The sequence below is a fragment of the Sturnus vulgaris genome, chromosome 2 (assembly GCF_052056855.1).
Source record: "Sturnus vulgaris isolate bStuVul1 chromosome 2, bStuVul1.hap1, whole genome shotgun sequence".
Taxonomy (NCBI): Eukaryota; Metazoa; Chordata; class Aves; order Passeriformes; family Sturnidae; genus Sturnus; species Sturnus vulgaris.
In genome coordinates this window covers 98916671-98923599 of record NC_142244.1, presented here as the reverse complement: position 1 = coordinate 98923599, position 6929 = coordinate 98916671, and the positions used below count along the sequence as shown (strand labels likewise).

The 6929-nt window shown below is 35.3% G+C and overlaps 1 long non-coding RNA gene across 1 annotated transcript in view; it reads left to right on the top strand.

Moving 5' to 3' along the window:
* LOC148224920 (uncharacterized) overlaps positions 1-5812 on the top strand; it is a 35723-nt gene extending 29911 nt beyond the window's left edge. Inside the window, exons 2-4 of the long non-coding RNA XR_015801995.1 lie at positions 272-316; positions 3884-4044; positions 5262-5812. This is a non-coding gene — a long non-coding RNA (uncharacterized LOC148224920). The remainder of the gene's footprint in view (positions 1-271; positions 317-3883; positions 4045-5261) is intronic.
* The last annotated feature ends 1117 nt before the right edge of the window (positions 5813-6929 follow it).

Here is a 6929-nt window from a genome sequence, read left to right as displayed (position 1 = left end):
TTTATTTGAATTCTGCTGTAGGAATCAATTCAACCGTATCAAAACTGAGTTGAAGTATATTAATGAGTAAGTGTGAGGAAATTTCTATTTTTTCACTGCTTGAATTGTAATGCTCTGCAGCCACATAGTGGATAAAGAAGTTCTTCTGGAATATTACTTATCTGCATATACTGTTTTATTGCAAAAATTACTACAAAAAGATAATTTTCTTGCTACATTCCTTTTTTTGCATATTGGCTATTATTAATTTTATTTCCTTATTTGATGGCAGGGTTTCTGTTGATGCTTATTTCTGTGATTTCTGAAGAGCAAACAGGTAATGGGTGCTTACTTTCTGATATGGGGAGGGGAAATGAGGTCACACCTGCCACGTTATTCACAGGCTGGGTCTTATCCCCAGTCATGACTTAAAGTTCAGTCAGTCTGGGTGGACTCATGCAGCTTTTCACTGAGAGCACAATCTGAATTGCTGAAAGCTTGCTGCAGACTGGAAAACCTTTACCAAGCAAGGAAATAGAAGGTGGCAGAAATCCAACGTGAACCCAAGATTTTTAGATTGTGGGTTCCCAGCAAAGGTAGCTGGGAAGACAAACATTTTTATTGGGTAATTGAGCACATTTACATTAGTATAGTTAAAAGTATGATCACAATTACTATGGTGCAAGTCTCGTGAGGAATGTTTGACAACATTCATTTTCACTTGATTTATTTAATCTAACTGGACTTCCAAGAAGCCTCAGATATGAGGTTCTATTTCCAAGTACACACAAGGAAAAATTAGAAATCCAGACCAATAAACCCAATATGTACACAGATTACTAAAAATATTAAAATATAGACTTTAATATTGTAAGACATGTTGAGTATTGTATCATGTTGCAAATTGCCTAATACATGTAATGGAAAATTTATTTTATGTCTTCAAAACTAATAACTCCCTGTCTCCTTCTCTTAAGGTAAAGGTGCTGAATGTATTATTTTCATTGTGACTCTGAAATCAGCATTTTTATAATACACTGAGATACTGCATCACTATTCCTCCTAGCTAGAAAAACTCACTGCATGTTGTTTTTCTTTGAAAGGTAGAAATCTCTAATACAGAAAGTGCAACAGATAGATTTAAAAGAAAAAAAGAAGACAGAAAATGAGCCATACTAACTTGGATAAATCTGCTCTAATACATCAGGAATGACCCATCATAAAGCTGAGTTTGGCATTTAGAACTGGAACAGACTCATCTATTAACTGATGGACCCCCTCTTTTCCACTAGGACCCAGATAAGTGAGCAACTAAGGGTCAGAATTTTTGGGGTCCAGTTACCCATGCTGGCACAAATGATGACCTGTGTTTAATCTCTTTCCCTGTGCAAGTTTGCTCCATTGGTAAACTGAGATGAGGCTGGTGACAGAGGAGTTGTGCTGGTTGGTGTCTGGAGCATTCATTCCCCTCAGCACTGAGGAGCATGAGCACCTTCATGAGAACAAATGCCTTTCCTCAGCTCTGATCCAAGAGAACAGTAAAACAATTGCACAATGTCAGAATAATGGCATGAGGAAAGATTATCTAAGGATTATTGTGATTGGAGACTACAGTTAGAGGTTTTGCCATGAGTGTATAGAAATTTTCTAAAGGAGCTTCTGATCTTGAAGACCCAGTTGTATGGAGAGAAAGAAATGCAAAAGACCCCCGGTCTCCCCAGGCACAGACACCCAGAGCAAGGCAGAGCTAAGGTCAATGAAATGCTTTCACCAAATTCTGTACTGCTATTTGATAGGATGTGTCTATTCTTGGATTTAATAGGAAAGTAAATCCAGCCGACAAGCTCTTCTAAAGAAAAATAATTACATAATTCTGGTTTAAGTCTTTTTTGAGTACAGACTACCAGTAATTCTAATTATATTTCACAGTTTCTTGCCACTTGACAGGGATTGCTCTGCTTTTGAAGCTCAACCTGGACTTGAGCTGTGACTAAAATAAAAATGATTTCTCTTAAACTGCTGTCATTAAAAAAAGACCTAAATCAGTCAGGAGGAAAAGAACATAATTTTAAAGTATTATCACCGAAAGCCCCAGGCATCCAGGGGAATGAGCACTTTCCCACACTTGACCTAGACTCTGGTTTCACACATCTCACTGACAGTAGTTAAAGATTGGAGATTAGCATGGAATTTGAATAGAAATGGTTAAATTGACTCAAGTGGAGCAAGGAAGAATTCACACTTTCCTCCTCAAGCTCCATACAGATCTGAAGATGGATACATGGCATCCCTGTGTTTCAGCTGCCTCAGTGGTTCAGATATTCCAGTAGGTTTTTTTCAGCCCAGAAAGAAAACAGGAACCATTGACAAATTTTACATGGAAATATTATTAACGTGTTTTGTGTTGCCTTTTTTAAGGGTTTCTGGCTTATTAACATTTTAAAAGTACATTTACATTTTTAAGACTGCCAGTCTCTGAGTATTGATACATGAGCACAGACAGAAACTGTACAATAGTTGCAGACAGAAAGCAGGAATCATTTGGAATGGTTAATATTTTTGATAGAAAACATGAGAAAATAAAAATAAGTCTTTTAAGTTCTAGGTCATAAGAAAATGAGATTATCTTTGAATAATATTTCCTGATAATATCAACTGAGTTGGTGACAATTTAACATATGCTGCCATCATAAATGGCTAGTTTTGACCTGTCCTGCTAATATTCTTCAAGATTTTTATCAGTATTAAGAAATGTGTCATATTGAACATACCAATACTGTAATTAGTAATTAGTAATGCTCTCCTTCTTTCAGTCTTCACTTGTGTAGTTTTTCCATATGTCAGTTCATATCTCACCTTACATCAGTAGTTTGCAGTTGGATGATTTCTGAGTACATTACCATACTAAACAAAACCAAAAAAATGTAGCTATTGCAAAGAAAACAACTTGTGTTAACATTTAACTCACACAGAGTACCTAAAGCTCTGATCAAAAAAAGATCAAAAGGCACTCACACACAATGAAAGTCAATAATCTGTCACTATCAGAGGCCCCAATGTATTATCATTTCCATCAGGTCAGTCTGCTGCAAGACTACTATAATGGAAAATAGCCCTGAGATTTAACTCACAGAGATTTTATGTAGCTTTAGAACTCCCTGGAAACTCTCACTGTATTCTCTGTATTTTCCATGTGGCGCTATTTTTTGTGTTGTTACACCAAAGTTCTTTACAGGGCTCCCAAAAGAATGTTAGCAGTGTTAAAGTCTTGATTCCAGAATTATCAAATTTCTTTTCTGATGTAAGGAAAAGCAATGCTTTACAACTAAAGGATTAAAGACATAAAACAACGTTGTGATTAGGCTTCTGCATATGCTGTTCAATAACTTCCTGAGGAGTTAAGGAATTTTTTTATACAAAGTGAAAAACAGATTGTAGAATTGCAATACTATGCTTTGGGCAATGAGGAGATCAATTAAAATGATTAAGGCATGCAAGGGAAACCAGGTCAGTATAAAGTATCAAATGAAATATGGAAATCTTTCATAAGTAAAAGAGATTCCAAGGAAGGAAAGTTCTGAATTTTCCTCTAAGTATGTACAGATCTATTAAGCATATTGAGCATTGGATGTACTCCAAAAGCAATCAAAGTTTAGCATTATCTTATACTACTGTTTTTATTTGGGGCCATTTTTAATGTACAAAAGTTTATACATATCTGTCTCTTTCTCTCTCTCTTGGTACATATTCTAAATAAGAAAAATGTATAGTTTAAAAAGTAAATTTTATTAATAATTTATTTTGCAAGATTTGCATGCTTTATATGGACAATATAAGTTGAAGAGTTACAATACATTCTCCTGCGGTAATCAGAAATATCCATTTAATCATTATTATTCCCTAGGACGATTATTTGGGCTTTTTCCAGATATAAGGAACCAGTCAATAAGTTTTCCTGGACAGGAGCAGGATGGGGGAAGAGGAGTTATCTACTCTACAAGAAATACCAGAAGGGATTGTCTCTTGAGAAAGCAATATCACTAAGAGCTGTGAAGGCTTCTAAAGGTATTCTGTTAAACTTTACCTGTATCATTTCTGGATTGCTGTTGTTATTATAAGGCATATGCTAAATCAGAGTTTGAGACACCAGCTTCTCAAAATTCCTGAAACTTTCCCAATAGAATAAATAGCCCTTGAGCCTGGAAGCACCTTGAACTGGCTGGTGATGACCCATCCTCTAATGGTCATGACCTGCAATGGAAAAATCTTTGGATGTGAGCATTCCCAAATCCAGTTCCAAGCTGATTTTGGACATCACCCCAGAAAGTCACAGAATTTTTAATTCAATTTAATTGGTTGAGGTTTGTGGATTTTTTTTGTTATTGGTTGGTTGGTTGGTTTGTTGTGTGAGATTTGATTTGCTCAGGCAAAGCTCTGTGAGTTTTATCAGAACTAGGTAATTTCAGACTCATCCAGAACCTGGTAGGTTTCATGTTTGTAATGTTTTTGCTGGGGTGCTGTGATATAAAAACAGAAAATACAGTTAACTTTATAATCTCAGATAAATCAGATGTCACTTTCAAATATGACCTTCACTAGCAGTCCAACGAGAAATGACAAAGACTCAAAATCTTGGGGGAAAATAATTTGCTGAGGAACTCCAGTTCCTTCAGAAACTAAGGGAGCTTCTGCATATCTGGTATCTCCTATCTCTTATGAATAAGTCAAGAGCATCTTGAATGCTATTTTGTCTGTTTGTAATTTGCATGGATTTGGAAAATAATACATAGTCAGCAAGCCAAAAGGAATGTCTGAGCTACTTCTGATTTTCATCTTGCAGTGCTTCACACTATCTTTGATAACATGGAGAGAAAAGAAGAATGTTTAAATTATATTGCTAAGAAATTATCTAATTTTCATGGACAGATTCCTTTTCACTGGCCTTAAGGCAAACAGAGCTGACACGTGTTCCTTATTCCACATGGAATTCAAGCACTAACCTTACTGAATCCAAACAAGTTCACTGCATGCAAGGATATCTTATACAATGTTTTTTCAAAATGAGAATTGCACCGGAAGCAAGGCAATGGCTTAGAAAGAAATAGCTTTGTCTAATCAGAGCCTTGTGTTTGCCTGTAGGAAATAATACATTACTTAATTCTTCTCCATATATAGAATAAAGATTTGTTTTACATGTTATAAATGTGAAGCTTTTCAGCATATTTGTACCCATAAATTTGATTTAATTGAAGATTTTATTGCAAATTTTGCCTTCTCTCTAGAGAGGAAGCTTGAAACCCTTCTGTCAGACAACTTCTCAAAAATACTGGGCATTTTTTTACTGCAAGACTGAACCTTCTTGCCAGGAGAACTGACCTGACTATGAATTGCAGTGTAAAAGCTGGTTTCACTATCATCTTGCTCTTTTGTTGCAATAATGGGGAAGCATCTATGGAAATCGGTGAAGAAACTTACAAGAAATCACAGTGGAAGCTTTGCTGGTGACTTTGTGACCTGAAGGTGTTAATCCAAATTTCCAGACACAATATGGGGAGGGAAGGCTCAAGCAAAAGGACAAAGAGTGAATGACAAAGATCCCACAGAAGAGAGAGAAGTTTCAGAAGAAAGAAACATGAAGCAGGAGAAATCAAAATAGATTTCCAGGTCTATAATGTTAGGAATATAAGTCAGAAAAGGTCTATTAAAATGCTTATTTGTTAGTAATCTATCCAAAAGTGCTCACTGCAAAAGTTTGGAAACACTGTGTTACAGATACAAAAAGTTTTAATGAGACAGTTGCTTTTCCCCTACATTTAAATTTTCAATTTTGTAAACGGAGTTTTGTATGCAACTGCTTATTACCTAATAAAGCTGCTGTTTTAGATACTGAAACTGGTGCTTAACAATTTTAAAGCTTTTTGGGCAACACATGCATTTTATATATTACAGTATTGCTGAGAGAGCTGTACCCAATTTTACTAGGTGGCCAGCATAAGCATAACCATTCTTTAAAAAACCCTATTATTTATCTAGCCAACACAGAGAAATTGTAGGACCCAGAAAATTACAATGTTTTAGTTCGGGAAGATAGACTTAATAGAAAATTGGGGGTAGGATACATCTTTATCTATTTACAGACATGTTTTAAATGACTAATCTGTCTTCTCTTTGTAGGTGGTGGAGAGAAGGTACAAATTATCTGATCTATTTTTGAATACTGTTGCAAGGTTTAATGAATACTACTCTAGAGGTGCCCGTTTCTGTGTTATCTGTAGCTGAAACTGAGACAAGTTGCTCAGATGGGACTTTTATATTTTTTTTTTTTTTTCAAAATTAAAAATAAAAGGTCAGAAAGAATTTGTTAATTACAATTTGAGCTTTTTAGAGGACTTCTATATGTACCAGTTTATTTTTCTGCCCAATGTAGCTGTAGAAGACATTATTAATGCTATTAATATTCCTTGAAAATTTACATAACATTGTCATAGACATTATGTGCATTGCTATATAGAATGTCATATACATGATATACACTGAGCCCTTGATATAGGTTATTCTGGGATCTCCCACGTTTTACTTTTCCATATCAAATGTTATTTTTGTAGAACGTGAGAAATTTTTTTAAAATTTGAGAAAAAAAATCAAAACACTCCAGTAAGAGATTTTTTTGTGTGCTGAAACTTGCTTACTGCAAGGAGTCAACACATTCTCAAATGCAGAACTGCATAAAAGATTAAGTGAACTGTGCCACTGGTTATGGGAGGCAGCTGAGTGTTTCTAGAGAGCAATTCCTCCAAGACCAGGGTTTTTATTCCAGACATAAATATGAATACTTGACAAGATGAAACAGTAGAGGCTGCATTAGAGGCAGCCTTTTAAGAGTTTTGATACTTTCAACTACTTTCAGACTCACCTCATAACCATTCCTTCATATTTGTACTTTCCACCTA